Raw genomic sequence first — 20,815 nt, 5'->3', positions numbered from 1 at the left:
AAATCACCCCATCAAACAGTGGGTGTTAATACATACAGCCATAATTATATCTTAGTTACTGATTGCTAGAGGAGGACCAGGCACTGTTTGACATTAATAAAAGATAATCTGTGTTTTTGTCAGTCAGGCTGTCACCCTGAACTGGCCCAGATCCTTGACATCAGTATGACCTCCGGAACCAGCACAGCTTATAGGTTTTCTTTAGCAAATGTCTGCTACAGTCAGACCAATGTCCACTGGGGGAAAACATGCCATGTAGCGCCATGGTCACGGCTCAGTTTAGCTAAAAATTGCTCCAATTTTTAGTTTTTAACATTTTGACCAAGTTGGAGTTTGTCAGATATGTTTGAGACAGCACTCAACAGACCACACCAGTAATTTTGCATGTTTAGCGTAACATCTGCAAAATCTATATACTTCAACGAACTGCGATATCATTTTTCCTCCCTTTTCTCCAGCCGTTGGTTTCCATTCATTCCACTATGATACGAAAATGAACGTTCGTTTTCCTAAAAGCAGCAGCACTGTTGTGTTTTGATGACTTGAAATTGGGTGGAGTGAAACGCTCCCTCCACCAGAAAATAGTCCCCGGGGAAACGTTTGCCCTACACAGCCTATTCTCAGTTCTGTGGTTTATGAATGGCGATGACTTCATTTGTTAACCGCAGTAGCAGAATATTATAAGGTGGGTGTGTCAATCAAAAATTTAGATTTAAAATTTTGATTACATGTTGTGAAATCTTTAGTACCCCCACATGATTTGCAAACCGGTTTATTGCAATGTAAAATGTGGGTAAATCACAGTAAAGGGGCCAAACATTAAAAAAAATCACTGGTACAGTGCTTTAAAATCCCCCTCGATAGCATCTAAAGACGTCATGTTTTAATAGGGTTTATGGGTACTACCTCAGACACACTTGACAAAGAGCGACTCTCTGGAAAGAGTGCAGTGCAGACCTACTTTGAGCTGCGCTGTGTCAAATGCGACCGTGGCTGGTCAACTTTCTCTCCTCTAAGGATTGGTCTGACCGCAACACTTCCCTGAAGGCTGACTGTTAACATGCCATTTAAAGGGATTATGGGTATGAAGACCAGCACAGTCGAAAGATTGTTTGTCACCAGAAAATGTTCCTTCTGCCAGAATGTGGCGTGGACCTACTTTACGTTTTATGGTTTAAATCCTTGTCCAACAGCAGTGTGAATCACTTGAATTTACACAGTTCTGTATACAGGAAATAAGGGCTCCGAAAGTACGCTGCGTTACATGTTTGTTTGTTTGTTTGTTTTTTTTATTGCTGAACTTTACTGAGCTTTTCGGCATTGGATTTTTTCAGGCGCAGATTCTTCCCCCTTTCCAAAATTCTGTGTCTGTACCCTCTCCATCTTCTCCTCTCTCTCTCTCTCCCTCTCTCTCTCTCTCTCTCCGTCTGATATTCTGCTCACGCACAACTGCGGCAGCCCTCCACCAATCGCTGGCATTAATCCACACCTCAGACCCCCCAGACACACTGTCTGCTCTCCCACAATGCACCTCAGCTCCAAAACTTTCCCAGACACATTTGGCCTTCTCTCTATCGCTTACCTCTCCCTCCCTCTTCAGCCCTTTTCTTTCAATCGCTCTCCCCATGGCTCTTCATCCTCCTGTTTCATTTGCTCCTTCTCTTTCTTTCTGGGACTCTAAATTTCCTCTCTCTTCACCTCTATTCCCCTACAGCCTGTCTGACAAAAGTCTCCTAAAATCCCCCAGGGACTATTCCATATAAAATGGCACCACTGCAACCAACTTACACCATTCATCTTCTTAATAAAGGATAGTGGGCACTGCGCTCGCCTCAGTACCGAGCTTCTCAAACGTTTTCATGTGGCAGGATCTCAATCAGGAGCCACAGCCCGTCGTTTGATGGGACTTCATATGGGGACATTTCTGTCTGATTTTGGTAAGGGGCTAGGGTTTGTTTTGACACACTTGGAAGGCACTGAACATCACAGATCAGCGATACACAAAAATGTAGGAGTGTTTGAGGGCCGATTTTTTTAAAGACAGTTCAGATCAGTTGGATCGGGATTCACTAGAACCCCGTCCAAAGAAGTCTCGACATGCCAGTTCGAGCAATCCTACACCAACGGGGGGAAATGCATGGGTTATACGGATTAAATTACCTCCGGGTACAGATAGCATTCATATCTAAAGCATTTGCTTATTTAAATGATTAATACAACTTCTGATAATGAATGACAAAGATTAGGAATAAGTCATCAGGCTCAGAGCAGAGCAGCACCTGCTGAGAACCATCAGAGAAATGGACTCATCAATTGTCTTCCTAATCTTGAGGGGCACGCCAAGCTCCTTAACATTCTTGGATTGCATGGTGACTAATTTATTCTGTGACAGCCAACCCCTTGGAGGGAAAGAAAAACCTTCTGCAAAGGCAACTAATCAGCATCTGTTGGTTTGGACTGGTAGCCTGTCCTCATAAGGGTTTTATGTTTATCTGTGATCACTGGTGGCTCCAGTCTTGGGAATCTTTCTCTTGCACTGGGAAAGGGGCAAAGCTAAGAGGATTGAATTCAGACTGGGTCAGACATGATGGGACACATAAACTGGAATGAGAGGCTCTTTTGTTCTCTGCTGGTAAAGATTCATTCACGACTTAAATGATAAGGAGCAAGTTTTATGATTTTGTTTTTCCGCAGTGATTCGTGATGTTTTTTTTTTTTTTTTTTTTTTTTTTTGTGCGATTATAATGCTGATTTGCTGCCTCCCCACCCCTCACCTCCAACAACCCCCAGGCTTGTCTCCCTTTCTCACTCTGCTGCTTTGCAGCGTTTGACCGATACAGGTTTCTGAAGGCTTATACAGACATCTTTGTGGGCTAGTGCTGATATTCACTTATTTTCAATTTGGCCATTTTCATGGAAAAAAAAAATCCAATACCAAGTTCTGTTCCAAATCATTTTCGTGCCAGAATTTTATACCAAATTATTCAGTGTTTTCTCCAGAATTTGATTCCTGGTAGGGATATTTCAAAAGCAAAATCCCCAAAAAAAGGCCAATTGTCATTTTTCCACCCTAGATTTTTATTCTTGTCAGGGAGGAAGAGCCACTGAAACAGGATTTAGACCACGGGGCATGAAGAGAATAAGAAAATGCATGCATGCTTACTAAATGTTACAGTGTCTAGTCCAACAGGCTCTATTATATCCTTCATATTAGAGGTGGACGACAACACTGACTGGCCTTCGTTTAACCATAAGCCAACAGTGTTAGACCTGCACATCGAACTAACCCTGCAGTTTGCTTAACGTCGCCGTCTCCCCGCCACCCCCCCCCTTCACATACCCTTTTGCCTTCCTCCCCTCTCTCTCCATTCTTCTGTCCCCCTAGCCCCCTCTTCTGTGTTCGTGTCCTCGTCTGACCTGGCCTGAATCAGTGCCGGTGCCCATTTGGATCGGACACAGCTGGTGCTGCTGCTGAAAGCCGAGCGCCACCGCTGCCGCTGCAGCCGCCGCCACCGCCACCGCCACTGTCTGTCCTGACACACTGTCATCTCTCTCTCTCTTTCTCCAGTCCACATGCCTCAGGACGCCGTTCATATCCCATCGAACTCACATCAACACATTCTGTAGGCTAAATATGGTGCCTGCATCTGTAAATTCAATAATTAATTGTATTTTTTTACACCGTAGCCCATCCTGACATCAGACGGTATCTGTAGTGGCCTTCCATAGTTTGCATATCACAAGCTGTAAATTCACATAATTGTTTTCTTATGTTCCCATATTGCTGTAATAGCACCTCATATTCCTCATAAAGCTGCAAATCTTTTCACTCACACATTTCCACTTAATATAGTCTTTATATTTTTTCTCTGCTGCATTTGCTTGCTGTATTTCTGCTGCAACAAACTATTTTCCCCAACTTTCGTCTCATCTTAAATTCTGGCCAAGGAAACGTGAAGAAGTGGCTAAATAAATAAACGAATACACAAAAAGGTCTCGGCCATTTCAGAACGGATGACACAAAGGATGCACGGGAGGAAAGGACCACTTGTGCCTGTCTCGGTCCAATCAGATTTCATGGGTCGATAAAAACCAGGAAGTGCAGGGTGGATATCTGCAGCCGATTGGATGGAGCTGCATCAATGGCTTACTTTGTGCCAATTCCGGATAAGCTTGGGGGAAAGTGAAGGAACAAAATTAAAGCCCCGTGTGCACAGAGCAGAGTCAGAAGTTCTGGGAACATTTTACTCCAAGCTTTGCTCTTAAGTGCATTACAAGCACATTGTGAGTGGATGATGATTGTTGTAATCAGATATAATAAATGTAATATGTAAAAATAAAAGGGAATAAATACTTAATGGGGCAACTGTGTAGTTAATGACATTAAAATGAATGCAGTTTCATGATGTGTGATGATTATATTGTAAAAAAAAAAAAAAAAAAAAAAAGTTTAATCTATGCTTCAAATGCAATTATAACCTGTTTGTAATGCAGCATCGTAGACTTCAAGGAAAGTGTCACCAGTTCCCAAGTTAATTTGCTATGAAAGGAAGAGGTGCCGCCATAATGAACCTCTCACCAGTTTTCATTTAGTGGTTGGCTTTGCCTGCCAAGTAGCATCAACAGCTATTGCCTCCAGCAGGCCTTTTACTAGCATGTTGAAAATATGAAAAAGATGCTTGTAAATTACAATGACTAATTTTATTAAGACAACCAAAAGAGCTGTTGGGCTTTGAGAGGAAAAACATTACTGACAGTTTTGAATTATGATCCACTGGTCTCAGCGCCTGGTGCAAGACTCATGGTTTGGTACTATACTGTGAGTTGGATAGCGATATTTTAAATTTGGCATCTTCCAAAATGTTTTCCATGGAAAAAGCACTATTATTAAAGGCAGCGATTAATGGCTTTCACAGTGTGACTAAGAAGCTACAGAGCTCCACTTATAGGTCAACATTTCCATTTTCTAACCAGATAAATTCAGTCTTAAATTGCATTCAAGTAAAATTATGGAAATGACAGGACAACCTCCACACATCCACATATTTTTCATTTTCCACTCAGTATTTCATTTTTTTTTTTTTTTTTTTTTTTAAAGAATTTTAGCATTGGCATTCATGTTAATATAATTTGGGGAGTGTAGGTTTGTGATCTTAAGCCAAAGAAATATTTCCAAAGCACAAATAATTCCAGTGTAGTGTTGAGCCCTGGGCACAACCTGAATAGGATCTGAATTTTTTGTACTTCAATGCTTTTATGTCTGAATTTCAATAGCCAAAAGTTGAAATTGGTGGTATTTTTCTCTCTAAGTGATGTTATTGGCACCTCTGGTGGGTTTTACACCAGGCTGTTGTTGTGTGTGGCCCTGAAGAAGCTGAACGCGACCAAGACAATGAAACAACAGATCTGATTCAGCCGAAAACTTTTGCTCATAATTGAATTCTTGAATTCCACAACTCAGAGAAGTTTGCGGTTGTGTGCGCGGTGAACTCAGTGCGGTGAACCATTTGAAACACCAAGGTGTGATAAAAGTCAGCTTTGTAAATGCGAAACGCTGATAATTTCAGTGGAAGGTGCATCCAGTATTCCTGCAGCATATTTCTCTGGGCTCCCTGCTTGTTTACATTTCATGTCTTGCGCATCTCAGTTCTTGTTTTGATCTTGTGTGATAAAATTAATTTGCTTTTAACTTTACATCCTGTAGCTTTTGCAATGTGATTTGTTTATTCAATTTTGTTCTAATTGGCTAATTAAATTTGATAGTCTGCCCACCTGGTCTGCACTGGCTGCACACCTGACTGGCCAGGAATCGACCTTCTCTGTGATCAAGATTTCTCCCATTTTTACCCGTTTCATCTGAGGGTGTTTGGGGGAGTTTTTCCTCGTCTGCTATCAGGCTCTAGTCGAGGGATGTTGTCCTGTTTGGTTTGCTGTAAATCTGTGGGCCTGTAAAACCCTTTCAGACTGCAGACAGTGTTTGGGGTTATAAATAAAGTCAAACTTGAACTTGAAGGAGGACTTGATTGATGAAGGTTTCTGCAGAATGAATGGGACACGAATGTTTTGTGCTGATGTTCAGTGTTTTCCTCCTTAACTATATTCTTGTCAAGTTTGAAAAGCCTTTGAAACAGCATTTAGACCATTATGGGACGGACACACACACACACACACACACACACATTCCTATTCAATGTTAGAGGAAATTCTGGGATTTGGGATGAAATGAAGAAATAACACTTTATGTCAGGGTTTCAATACTTTTTTATGCAGTTGTGGTCAAGGAGGAAGTTCCCTCATATCGGAGTGAGATGACACTGACTGGCTCATATCTGGTAATAAAAGGCCAAAATCAACCCAAAGTATGAACTGATATATCTGTCCAACCATATCAATAATGGTGGTATTGTTTTCAGCTGCCTGCAGCACTTCTGGCAGATAAAAGATTACAAGAATGCTAACAATGAAAATAGCAGCTTCTCTCTGTTTTATTATCATGCACTTAGCCCAGTATTAATGTCAAGTGACTCCACACAGCATTTTTGGTGTATTTTGGACTTATGGATCACAAGTCTTTCCAGGGTTTTCAATTTATTTTGAATCACAGTTCCTGTTATGAAAATAAATGAACTGTGATTGGCTAGTTCAGTGCCATAAAGCAGAAAGTGAGGACACAACCAGCCCAGTTGTCAGGAAAAAATGTGTCATGACGTTGTATAAAATGAGCAACAAACACTGCTAACATAGCTAACATTTCCTAGCTAATGTCTGGTAGTTAATACTGGTGAATGTTCGCTGAAGTTTCCTAACCTTAACCATGGTGACAAACAGTTTTCCTAACCTTAACCAAGTAGTTTTGGTGGCAAATGGCGCTACAAAGCAAACTAAAAAGGCTAAAAGAGGTTGAAGCGTCTGCATCAATGTGTCAATTGACGTCTTCTGTAGCTACTTCAGCGAGCGTGTGAATCAAAGTATCGTTGGAATATTCTCTTTATTTGATTAGCTGGTACGTGGCAGGGCCTTCTGAACTCTACCCGGAACTCACTTGATTCCTCTACCTGTTCCACTGTTATAAAAAATAGCGGCGCTACTTGGTGGGCGTTATCCTGGCAATTTCTCTGCGTGAGAAATACAAGGTGTAGCGTGTCATGGCAAAAGACAGTCCAATTCTAGGCAACATTTCACACCGCCCCTCTGGTCCCAGCAGTTTGAACCAACATGCTTCTGGCAGCTTCATACAGGCAGACAGCTGCATGTATGGCTCGACCAGTCAAACGCCACACCACGATGTTGCAGCCATCCAATCAGACGGAAGGATTTGAAATCGTCTTTGGAGGCAGCTGCAGCATGAAGTCTGGGAGGCTGTTGAATTAATTCTGATGTTGAATGTAGTCCACCAGTCAACGGGCTATAAAATGGAAGGCACCGCGCTCCAGCCCCCGATCTGCCACTAATGCCGGCTGAACTCTCCTTCCCTGCCGGCCGTCGCCACAGCCGGACTCAATAATCTGGTTCCCCAATACCGGAGTCATCCTCCAACACACTTAACAACACCTCCAGACCCCTGGAGATCTTCTTGAAATGAGCACAATGTCCTCAAAATGCAACCATGGTCTCTGTGCATGAAAAGTGAAAGAAATCTGTTTCTGAGCCATGAACGGAAGAGCAGCAGACACAACAGGTGGCAGTCCCACAGAGAAATGTCACTGTGGGAAGTAAGAGCGTAGAGTTTGGAGAGGTGGAAACATTTATCTGGGTTCAGTTCCTAATTCATAATTTTCTGCGGCTTTAAGCGTCTTGCAAACTAATGAGCTCAGGAGTTTTGTTTTTATTCGTTTGTTCTGGGCATTTTCATCTTGTTTTTATTCACTGACGAAAATTTTGTGATAGTTCATCATAGTTAATACAAGTCAATAAAATGCAAATTTTAGTTCAGTTTTCATCTTGTTTTCTTCCTGGAAAAAACTCGCCGACAAATAGTTTCCTTCATAGTTTTAGTCAGCGAAATTAACACGGCGACAAGTGTATGAGTCCATGTAACAGGTGCACAAGTAAGTACATGTAGGGCTGATGCAACTGCACCAAGCCCATCTGAGATTTGGTGATGAAGAGCTTCTTAACCAAACACTGAGCATCCCTCCTGTCTGCTCGCTGATGACAGCACAGCTCAGTCAGGTGGTTTCTCACTAATAACACCTTGTAAGGCAGCGCTGTCAGCGGCTTGATCGCTCTTCACATTGTGAAACTTTACCTCAAGTAAAATCTTATCACCATAAATATCCATCGAGGCTTATCAAAAGCCTCATCCAACTGAATATCAGGGTAATTATGCAATCAACTAAATTCAACTACTGTAATTATGGCAGGAGAGGGAGTCAGGTGGAAACCCGCTGGAGGCGTGTGCATGCTTTGAAAAATGTGTACACATTTTATTAACTTGCAGGCACATGTTGATTTTCCCGCACAAAATCATGAAATCAGGGGCACAAAATCGTGAAAAATGAGGGCATGAAGTCGTTGTCATGCACATGCTACACCGTATCATGCCCACAATTTAGGAGATGGTGGCTATGATTTTCTTTTTTTCCTCATGTAGTCACTCCTGGACTCAATACTGCCAAATTTCCATCATAACTACAAGTCCTATTCAAATCCCCCTATTGTACAACATCTTCCTCCACTTGCACTGAGCTGATATACATATTCTTAGATTAAAAAAAAAAAGATGTGCCTTTTCTCACTGCTCTTATTTCTTGATGTAGTACTTACTATAAATAATAATTCTAGGCATAAATTTGTTACACTTATTTTCTGGGGGCATTGGTTTTTGGTCTGTGCATGCTTACTACTGGCTGCTTGTAATGTAGATTATTACACACACTTCTAATTCTAATTTCACAACTATTCAGTTTTCATTAACAGCAGCATCTCAGTCAACGCAGTTCAGGGCAAAGGCAAACAACATGTTATTGCCAGTGCTTTATCTGACTTTATAAAACTCCTTGATTGCTCATTCAGGAAAATGTTTTCATGCTCGATGAACTGCTCTAGTTAAAGGAGCATACCAGTGATTCTGCATGTTTTGCGAAATATCTTAAAAAATGCATAGACTTCATATTTCTGCTAATCTTTTCCCAAAGCGAGCAGTCGTATATTAGAACTCTGATATGATTTTTTTCTGCCTTTTATCCAGCCATTGGTTTCCATTCCTTTCACTACGATATGAAAATGAACTTTCAGAGACTTCAGCTTCAGCTTTCAGTCCCAGCAGGTGACACAGAAGTCAGGGTGCATTAATACTAATAAGTCTAATAGATTATATCATTATGTTAATATATTAACGATGCACAACTTTTACCTAACAAACTGCTCTTTCTTAACTGCCTCTGAAAATCCACGAGTAGCCATACAGAAGATTTGGGAAAGGGTCCTTTTTAATTTCCAACTGAGAGAACTTTGAGGATGTGAGATGACTACTGATGTAGTTGTAGTAATTATGACTCTGAACTTGGAGAGAGGAACTGATGAGGAGCACTTGAAGGTGACATAAATCACTGTCTTCTCTCTCTAGACCATTTCATTTTCAGTATCCGCATCGCCTACTTTGTAACACCCCCCTTTCCTTACCTCTCTCCTTCTCTCTTCCCCTCTCTCTCTCTGTCATTTTAATTTACCAGTCCCCCATGAAGGACAGCCTCTGTGAGCTGACAACCTGGCTGGCTGCCATTCGTTACTCTGGCAGTCGATTTCTCTGCCGCCACCCCCCTCCCCCCTCCCCCCACCCACCACACCACTACCCATCATGCATTTGTCAGACACTGTCTGGGTGCTGCTGCCGCTGCCACTGCTGCAGAAGATGGTGGGATGAATACAAGAAAGAAAATGAAGCACATTCATTCAGCCGTATGTTTCAATATGATGTTAGATTATTGCTTTGGCATAAAACTTCTACTAAATGCTGCATCTCACCAACTATCTGGACGTACTGAGTTGCTTTCACTGCTAAGTCTAAGGTAGGCAATAGCAGCTCAGCTGAATAATATATCGCTTAGAGAAACTGTAAATGTTCTTTCCACAGACAGAAGGTCAGCAGCATGACACCCAACATAAAACGCAGTATGACATGTCAGCTACAAGTGGTTACGTACGTTGGAGAAAATTTCAAAGAGGCAGCAGCTAGGCAGTTTGGCATTGACCCAAATCAAGGCAGCGTGGCTCAGAGGTCGCGTGGTAATCGAAGGGTTCCTGGTTCGATCCTCCTGAGAACGTGTCGAAGTGTCCTTGAGAAAGACACCGAAACCCTAACCGCATGCCACTTGTATGGCATGGTAGGTATTGTGTGGCAGCGATCAGTGTGTGAGTGCGTGTGTAAATAGGTAAATGCGAGGCAAAAACTGTAAAGCACTTTCAGTGGTAAAAGCGCTATAGAAACACAGCCAATTTACCATTTACCAAGTCAGAGAGGGGAAGAAGTTTCTAGATGTCAAAGAAAGGAGAGAGCACGATATGCGGAGGCCAGCACAGGCTTTTAGAACAGATCCACTTCATGCGTGCTATGGACTTGAGACTGTCGCACAAAATGATCAAGATGAAGGCCAAGGAGATCTTATGTGAAGGATGGTGGCTTCTATTTTGTGGCCAGCTCTGATTGTGTGAGGAAAGTTTTTCTTTAGCGTCTCAGGGCAACACTTCAGACTCAACAACATGTGGCTCTGCACTGCAACTCCTGAATATGTCCGCTGCGAAAACATATGAGAAAAAGCCATTATTTCAAATAAGAGAAACCTTTGTGCGATCTGGCTGCACGACGGAGGATAAGCAAGAAGCAAGACAAGGACAGCTACTCATCACATTTAAAAATGTAATCCCATTCCTTGACTTATAATATTACATTCATATCATATGGCAAACATGGTAGATACATGTTTGCCTGATGAAAACCCGAATACAAAACACTGCAATAGTAATTACTGAGGGAAGTTTGATTTTCATTTTGTGGACATTCCCTTCTTTTCTCTGCACTAGCAGCTCAGTTGAAAAAATATATAGCATAGACACAATTCCTTTAAATCTTTCTATAGACAGAGGGTCAGCAGTATGGCATGCAACATAAAACACAGTATGACATGTCAGCTACAAGTGGTTAAGTACGCTTACGAAAATACCAAAGAGGAGGCAGCTAGGCAGTTTGGCATTGACCCAAATCAAAGCAGCGAGGGGAAGTTTCTAAACGTCAGAAAAAAGGATTGAGTGTGGTATGCGAAGGCCAGCACAGGCTTTCAGAAGAGATCCACTTCATGCGTGCTACGGACATGTGACTGTCCCACAAAATGATCGAGAAGAAAGCCAATGAGATCTGATCCACTGTGAAGGATGGTGGCTTCTATTTTGTGGCCAGCTCTGACTGTGTGAAGAAAGCCTTTCTTTGACTTCTCAGGGCAACACTTTAGACTCAACATGTGGCTCCACAGTGAAACTCTTGAATATGTCTGCTGTGAAAAAACATAAGAAAAAGCCATCTGATTACATCAAACGGCAGAATGGTGGAAAACAGCATCTTGCATCTGTAGGTTTGATATAGGCATTCCACTGCAGTTTTACTACGGAGGCCCAGACACATCAGGAAGACATCAGAAGTGGAAACACCAGATTGGCACTGGGGCAATGACAAAAATTAGATTGGGATGGCATCGATACAATCTAATCAATCATCAGTTTGATGTCGGCTAGAAGGAGAGCCAATGAGAGTGCACTGTACAGGACCTCATGGAAAGTGCAGGTAAAGAGTGTGAGAAGCATAGTAAGACCATCACATTTAAAAATGCATTCCCAGTCCTTGACTTATAATGGTACATTCATATCATATGGGAAAGACGATAGATACATTTTCCTTGGTTCGCCAGACAAAGACCCAAATACAAGACACTGCAATAATAATTACAGTGGGAAGTTTGATTTTCATTTTGCGGACATTGATGGTAGATATGAGCTCACTACTAGAAAATACAATGTTGAGGTGGTAAATACTATTCAGGAATTTAGGGTTTAGTAATGGACCTTGATTTCTTACTGAAATCTGACATCACCGACAAGGAAATACCTCCAATGAAGCAAAAATAATGATATACTCATCATAGTTATTTTTTGATCATTAGACTTAACAGGCCATGGCCAGGCACTGCTCGCTGCATTTGTAGCTTGTGGCATGTTTCGTTTGCTGTAAAACATGAACTGAAATGTATCACCCACCAAATTCATGTACGTCAAGTGTGAAAACGCTCATCAGGAGCAACAAAAGTCTACAGAAAACTTCAACCATGATGTCTTGACAGCTTCAAACAAGGGTAAGTGCATGAACACTTCCAAGTCATTACTTTTAACCGTCAAGCTGTTGTGATGGGTATTCCCACGTGAAATGAATGCAGCGTAATATACTGTGGCAAGCGGGGGCGCAGCCAAATGTTGGTCGGGAGGCCTGAAGAGACAACGAGCAGCACTTGATCCATATAAACTCTCCTTTATATATGCACTGTTTGTTAGCGGGGAGAGAGCCTTTGAGACCAGAGGCTGCCGGAGCTGGAGGGAACAACGCAAAAATGTATTACTCAAGAAGCCTGTTTATGGCTTTTGCTTGATGGCCTGCGATCCCAAAAGGAAAGGGAACACAACAGTGTTTGTTTGAACAATCCCTGTTGTGTGTTTTCCTGTGTCAAATCCTGTAGTAGTGTCACATACACTCTATACGCCTCATAATTTTGGAGAATCAGGAACATTTCTTGCACACAACAAATCCCTTTGGGGTTGAAGAACTTGCCATCACAGTTTGAAGGGGGTTATGTTTTCACCCCATTCTGTCTGTCTGTTTGTCTATTCGTCATGAGCCAAGACAGAGCCGATTATCGTTTTTAATGCTGATTGGACAAAATGAGTTGTGGCAGTGGGCGTGGCCTATCACAAAAAGGTGTATAATTTCTAAAAGGATTCAAGTAACATGGCAAAACTTTGTGGAAAGCTTGATTATCGGGCAAGAGGGAGTTAATTAACCTTTCATGCTGATTGGCCGAAAGGGAGTGTAGTGGTGGGTGTGGTCTGTCACAAAAATGTGCATAGTTCCTGCAACATAAATACTCCCTAAACCACACACACACACACACACACACACACACACAAACACACATGCACATATATAACTACTGAATAACTGTTTAATGTTTGACAAACATGTTACCTTCAATTAAAGCAGGAAAAGTATGAATTGCCAAAAGTTTAATTTGGACATGGCATATCTTGTGAACTGCATCGTGTTGACGTTGGCATGCACTCTTCTGCGTACCATCTTTCTAGTTAAATCATGAGTTCACTGTTAGTGGTGCATTAATAATGCTCAACACCCTGATAATTAGCGCCATCCCTGTCAATAGTCTCCTTCATTTATCAAAATCAGGTCTGCTTTCATCAGAAAGGCACACAGCTCAGTACAGAGGGAAATTTGACTTAAGCCTTGCCAGAAACCCCTCTCTGCAGGTTTGAATGGCCACAGGATGTGACAGGAGACCGTCATTACAGCAAGAGGGTATAGCCCTCACTAAATAAAACAAAGGAAAAAGAGAGGAAAAAAAATAAATAACACATGGACGGCTACTTATTTAGTAATGAACCTCACATGCTGTGGGGTTATTTGGGAACACATACAAAGACGGCACACATCTGGATGACTGAGGAGAGGAGAGGAAAAGAAAAAAGAGGAAAAAAGGAAATTAAATGTGTGTTTGTGTAGAGGGCATTGAGCGTGTGTTTCCATGCATAGAAAGTGATGTTAATGCCTTAGGAGACTCAACCTCTAGCAATGCTGTGGATGTATGACTGTAAGGCCATTTTGAGAGCTGAAATTATTTTTGAAAGTGATTTAGCAGGTCATGGTGAATGAAAATGCCCATTGTAATTATTGGCGCAACATAACATTTGTTAGTCAAAATCCCCCAAACCCCGAATTAGCAATTATGATTCAGTGAACTGATATACAGCAACAGTTCATGAAACCATCGCTTGAGGCACAAAGGGGTTGATTTGCACCACATAGAACAAGAGCAGGAGCACAACAGCTTGTTAGGAAAGGCAGCATAATCCATGGCAATTTTACGATGTTTAAATATGTGATTTAATCCTGTATTACACTTGCCACCAGCCCATACAGTCCCTAATAAGTATATGCTGAACAGAACAAAGCATATTCCAAATCATGGCTGCTCATTTTATTCAATATGCAAAAAGGCTGCGGGTAAATACTAGTCCTAATCGTACATTAGTTTACCATTTCTTTAAGCCACGATAGTGACTCTGAAACACAAGCCCATAGCACAGAACTGTGCCTTAGCATAGTGTATGAGCATAGGTTGCATGAGGACACAGTGTAATTTATGCTAGTGGATCCTGGGTGGAGACAGCCAACCGGAGGATGCCTGGCCCAGTGGAGAAACATTTCAGGAATTTTAGGAGATGGCTCAGCAGTAGCTCCAGATGTGCAGAAAAGAGGGAGGTTGTATTACCTTAAAGAAGAATAGGTGGGCTGTATAAGGCAGCAGAGAGGCGGGGAGAGAAGGATGCTATAGTGTGGGAGAGGAGGAAGCAAATGGAAAGGAAGGGAAAATAACAGGGTGGGGTGAACTGCGAGAGGCAAAGAAAAGTCAGAGAGAAGCACAATGGGAGTAGTAGAGGAAAAATAGGTAACATAGGAGACATAAAGACGGTAGGAGGTAAAATTCCAAGGATTCATTGTTTCTCCCTTGGATTTTATTCTTGGCAGAGTGGAAAAGCCTTCAGCCATTGTAAGGCCACTAATGCCACTGCAGTCTCTCACTTCTACACCAGCTCTGCAGAGGCGCAGGTTTCTGCTCTGTCACACATGTGCATCGGCAATTTGCTCTGACTTTTTATGCTTCAAGTCTGTTTTAACGCTCATACGTGTAAATACACCGTCGTTAACTCACTGGCTTCCAACGATTTTCTTTTCTAGTAACACTAGAAAAGGCCATGGGTGGATGCAACAAGACGTTGAGATGTTGGGTTTAATCTCTCAATGGAAATTTTATGGATTCATCCTGAGGTTTTACAAATATCTTTTAGCCAAGGTCTGCATTTGAAATATGAAAATACAGTTTAAGCAATTTTCTATCAAAGTACTATGGGGTGTGACCAGGTGTGACCGTCTCCTCCTGGTTGGCATGTTGTTTCCATTGATCGATGGACTATAAACTCAATGGAAACTCATTTCATTCATGTAATTACTATGTATGTGCATATAACTGGTACTTTAGAGAGTTTATTACTTGTTTAGCTCAGTCTTATAGTAAATTAATGTTTGGTATTTATACCTTTCTATTGCACTTGGGGAGTGTGATTGGTTTCAAAGTTACAACCACTCCCTGTTTAAGATGGCTTTTCATTGTAACTAACCATTTGCCTGATGAAGGTCTAGTATCAACCCATCACGTCAGACATATCACTGCATATTGCAAGAATTTATTTGCAACTTTTCATCTACTCGTCCCTCCCTTATGCACCTGTCTCATGAGGTAGATGTTTTTCTATTTGTGTAACACCTCACATAGTCCTTGAACAACAGCATGATGGGAAATAACGAGCCACAGTTGGGGCAAGTTTTAGATTATCTGGACGTTTGCTGCTCCTACACACAGTGTAGTAACTACATACTGTTCGCCATGTTTTGTTTAAACTCTGGGAACAGTTAGCAGACCATTCCCAGATGACCCAAAATGTCTACAGGGTTCAAATTGTAAAAGCAAGTCAGAGATGTATTTTGGCCCTAGACTGTTGAGTGATTTATATAAAAGCTGCAGTGTTTTAAAATAAATTCTCTGACAGTCTTGAAGTCAGTGCTGAGATCTGAGAATTGATGTAGTGTGTTTAGTTTTCTTCGTCTTTCAGAACTCCAGCAGCTGTGCTCTAATGAGCTGTGTGTGTCCAAGTTTTTCTAAGTTGTGTTCGGACAGGAATCCATGGATTCTTTCTGTGTTTTTTTTTTTGGTTTTTTTTAATTACTATTTTTCACATGATGGACTGATTTTGTTATTTGAAGCTATCAGCGCAGTTTCAGGAGCAGGAACAGGACCAATAACAGGACCACACCTCAACTGCACTACTTCCATCATTCCTATATATATCCTCCAAAACCTCTCCTCCCTTCCGTCCTCATTATTGTGCACCCCTCCCTCCCATCCCTGTTTTCTTTACTACTCCCTCTCTCCTCTCCTCCGCTCCTTTCTCCCCCAGAGTCCTGAGGGGGTCCACCGTGCCCGGGAGCCATGGCAGATTCCCATTAGATGCTTCCCCACAGTGCAGCCAGCAAAACCCAAAGACCCACAAACAGCTAGCATCGCTCATTCCACACATCATCCCACTCTCAAATCAATAAACCTTTAAATGTCTCTTGTTGATGGTGCTAGTGAAAGGCTTGACTAAGCTCTAGAGTTTAGATTTGGTTCGATAATTAGGCATACACCAAGATTTGTGCCTTGAGTTTTAGGTTTCAGAGACAGAGAGCCAAACTGAACACTAACTTTCAGCCTCTCATGTAAGTTCTGTCTTTAACTTGGTGAAGGAAAATTTGACACATCCAGTAACTGATTTATTCAAGGCGCTGACACAGCAAATCTATGGCACTATTGTCTAGGGTAAGTGAAAATGGCATGAGATTCTGTTATTATGCATACACTGGGGTAATGAGAGCAAGTAAAAGTTGGCTAAAAGAGGCCCGAGAATTGACCCTTGGGGGACTCCGCATATCATGCTGGTTTCTTTGGATACATTGTTGCCAATGATGGTAAAACAGTCACCATCTTGTAGACATGGCTTCAACTCATTGATGCTCAAAAGTGCAACCCAGTTTGACAGTGGATGACAGTGTTGAATGCAGCACTAAGATCCACACTGGGATTGAAAATTTTGATCCCAGTTTTCAAAGTTCAGAGAGGCAGGCCACTATCCTGACAAACGTTCTCTCTTGTCAAAGTTGCTACTTTTTTTGTTTGTTTGTTTGTTTGTTTGTTTGATAAAGCAAGTAAAACATCTTTAACTGTAATACAGCACAAAGCAACAACCACAGAAAAGCAACATTAACAGCAGCACTGACATGATGGCAATGCAAAATAACACAATTTAATTTAATTCAATTTAATGTATTCAATGGCATCTTGTTTGCTAAACTATTCTAATATAAATGAATTGGCGCCATAACAGTCTTGTTTGACATCGAAGTGTCAATGGCTTCTCTCATATTCATCTATCTATCTAGCTATCTAGCTATCTATCTATCTATCTATCTATCGATCTATCTATCTATCTATCTATCTATCTATCTATCTATCTATCTATCTATCTATCTATCTATCTATCTATCTATCTATCTACAAGGAAAAACACAGAAATGATTAAGTCAATCCCCAAAGCATTTGAAATATATAAACCCTTAATGATAATCATTTCCCAAAGTATGCTGTGACTATAGGTTATTTATGGGTGCTTGTATGGAATCTGATCACAACCTTGCATTAACATCAGTTGAACTTAATAAATATGCAATATAAACTGCATTTCATGGTATCAGAGGTGGATGACACTGACTGAACCAGATCTGATTTTTAGTAAAAGACCAGCATCAACTCCACATATTGGAAAACTAATTTTATCCCTCTAGCCCTGCTGGAAAGTGTGCCACAATAGCAACTTCGATTGCTTACTGTTTGTCATGCAAACTACTTGGCTTCTCCAGCGCATAGGGCCACATGGGAACGTTGCGATGCACTGTGCATTATAGACAGATGATAACGGGTGAGAAAGGAAGTCAAAGAAAGGGAGGAGTAGGGAGAGCCGTGTTGTCTACGACTTCCTCTGGCTCATAAAACCCTGAAGAAGAACAATAATTCCTTCCTCTGAATCTGTTCCAGCACTCCAGCACAGACGACACCACTGAGTATATGTATATGGCAAGCAGAGATGAAGGAAACCCCCCTTCCCACCACACTCCAACCCTCCCCCCTCCAACCTTCAATGCCTTACTGACTGCATAAACTTCCACCGAGCATGCTGTATGATAGGGTCAACTATACACTCAAAGCACTTGGAGAGCCCTGGCTGCCAGATGAAATGTAAAGATGATGTAAAGAATCTGTGATTGAAGTAAGAGAATGAATAGGTCTGTGGTAAATGACTACTCAAGATGACACATATATAAGGCATCTGGAGCTATTAGGGGGAAAAAAGCTAGTAGCCTTTACATTTCCAAGGATAGAAATAAAAAAATGAATCGGATAAACCATCAAGTATTACTGCCGACACCAAGAGGGACTGAAAAAGAAAAAAAAAAAGAAAAAGTGAGCAATGAGGGCATGACCATGTCAAAAGTAAGGGAAATGTTTAGGAGTAGTACATCATTTATTTATTTATTTAACATAACATAAGAATAGATCAGCAGGTTCAAAAGGTTTTATTTCACCCTCACTTCAAAATATTTAATTTTAATTATTTCTATTTATTTTTAATTACTTTTTTTTTAATTTTTGGAGGAAATTTTATATTTTTCCATTTTTTTGAAACAAATTTTGGGGTTTTCTTGTAATTTAATTTTAAATGTACTCTATATTTATAATATTTGCAAATTATAATTATTTTCTTGTAACTTCTATTTTTCTTGTTACTATATTTTTAACTCCAGCATGTCGATGAGTGGTGCCGCTGTGATAGTGAGACAGGTTTGGTTTGTCCTGTGGCATAGCCATCGCCAGGCCTCGGCATTAAGGGCTAAAGCCCCAAATACTTTTTTTTTTTCCCAGCCCTGAACCTTCCCAGCGTGCAGCCGCATCCTGAGCCTGAGATACATAAAACTCTGCATGCAGTCATGACTAAAACTGAGTACGCCCAAAGCAAGAAACATACATAAGCATTCTTCTTGACATATTCATTTTCCCTCAGATTTATATAAAACCATGTGTATGTATCAATGTGTTTTATAAAAATCAGCCACTGATGGCGTATGCATTTGCAGGCATATAGTGCACAAGCCTCTTTTGCACTCGTATGGTTAACCATAAATGTATGAAGACGTAACCAGACGTGTTTATATCAGTCCGCTGCCTGCTGCTCCTGTCTTTACACCTCCCAATTAAACAAATGGGAAATAAAAAGTGCGTTTCACTGATTACGTTGTGTTCTCCAACAGCCACAACAGCTGTCATTACGTGTGACTGTTACGCATACCTGCGTGGCTCTTTATACTGTCCATATGATTAATTCATCACATGGACCTAAACAATTGCGATATCTCATGTGTCAGTGATTGTTTTGTAGTGTTGATATCTATCTTACAAGGTGTGTCACAACTAATAAATAAAAAGAACATTAACAGCTAAATAACATGTTGACTCTGACTTACTGTAAAGTGAAAGAATAACACAAATGAATCACACGTAAGCAATTAGTCACCGTTACCATAATAAATGTGCAACAATTAAATCAGCGAGGATGATGAGCACAGAAACGTCTCACCATGACCAAGTCCAGGCTCCACCTGACGAGCATGGTGGGAGCAGCATCAGCTCAGGTTGGACGACTGAGGTGGAATCTGGGTCTTATTCAAACACGTTGAATATTGCTTTGATTGCATTGAGGTCAGAACATTTTCATGGGAGCTTTTGCACCCAAAACATTTTCACACATTTTAACGGGCACTGCACTAGTTAAAAAGAGACTGCCCACTCATGACAATGGGTGAACTATTTAGTAACTGGACAAACTATGAGAAATTTCTGGGTAGAATAAAGGGGGACAGATGGGACAGGGCTCCTGCATGTCTACACCCCTGTCAGTCACACACTGTAGATTCATGAAATGCTGGTGTGAATTTTTCCCTGTGCTGGAAGTGACACATTTCACCTTAAAACTGCAAGCTGCCTCTTAAACAGAAGTGAATGAGCACTCTGTCCACCAATTTCTTCACCACCAAGAAACTACAAGGAACATATTCAGTTCACAGATAAAAGATGTTTGGCGTGACAAATCCTTCAAAACTTTTCAAAAATCAAACTTCACAGCCACTTATGGCTGACAAAGTTGCCTTCAACTGTGATTTCAAGAATGAAAAAAATCGGAGCCTCACCGCAGCTTTAAAGCATTGTCCTCCAACCTCTAAGGCTCCAAATCAAACTTTAGTATTTCTTTGTTTTAGTTTTTCATCTCTCCCTTTCTTATCCACCTTTCTTCCTTTTTGTCTTTCTTGTATTTCTACAGTCACCATTTCTTCAGCCTCCACTGGGTTGGTTTAATGTTTTGAACAGGATGAGCGCAGGACCCTCATTCCTCCCCAAGAGGGCATGGGCTCCAAATGCCCCCACCCCAACCTCCCTGCTTCTGTTCTTTCTCTCATGAAATGCCATTGGCATGAGGTAAGAAATCTTTGTACTGTACAGTACCTTTTGGCCACACACACACACACACACACACACACACATGCACACAGAGCCCAGGTCACGTGGCACCAGTGTGCTTTGTTTGTATTGTGAACATTCTCTACCTCTTCAGAGCAGAATAAAAGAGAGAAGTCCAGCCCTAGGCATTTCACACCAACGGCGAATGAAGCTCTGATTGGAAAGAAGCGTGGGTGGTTCATTTGAAATAAGAAAGACATTGATTTTCACATGTTTGTATGAGCCAGTATTCATATTGATGGATCATGTGCAAACTGTCAAGGATGATTCCACCACTAATGTCAAATCCACATCCACATCAAAAAGCAACTGAGTGAGGG

General features: G+C 41.3%; 1 long non-coding RNA gene across 1 annotated transcript in view; it reads right to left on the bottom strand.

Annotated features, from left to right (window-relative positions):
* The window catches only part of LOC115370667 (uncharacterized), a 114,166-nt gene that overhangs the window by 23,413 nt on the left and 69,938 nt on the right, over window positions 1-20,815 (bottom strand). The window lies entirely within an intron of this gene.

This window comes from Myripristis murdjan, chromosome 13 (assembly GCF_902150065.1).
Source record: "Myripristis murdjan chromosome 13, fMyrMur1.1, whole genome shotgun sequence".
Lineage (NCBI taxonomy): Eukaryota > Metazoa > Chordata > Actinopteri > Holocentriformes > Holocentridae > Myripristis > Myripristis murdjan.
This window is presented reverse-complemented; position numbering and strand designations above follow the sequence as displayed.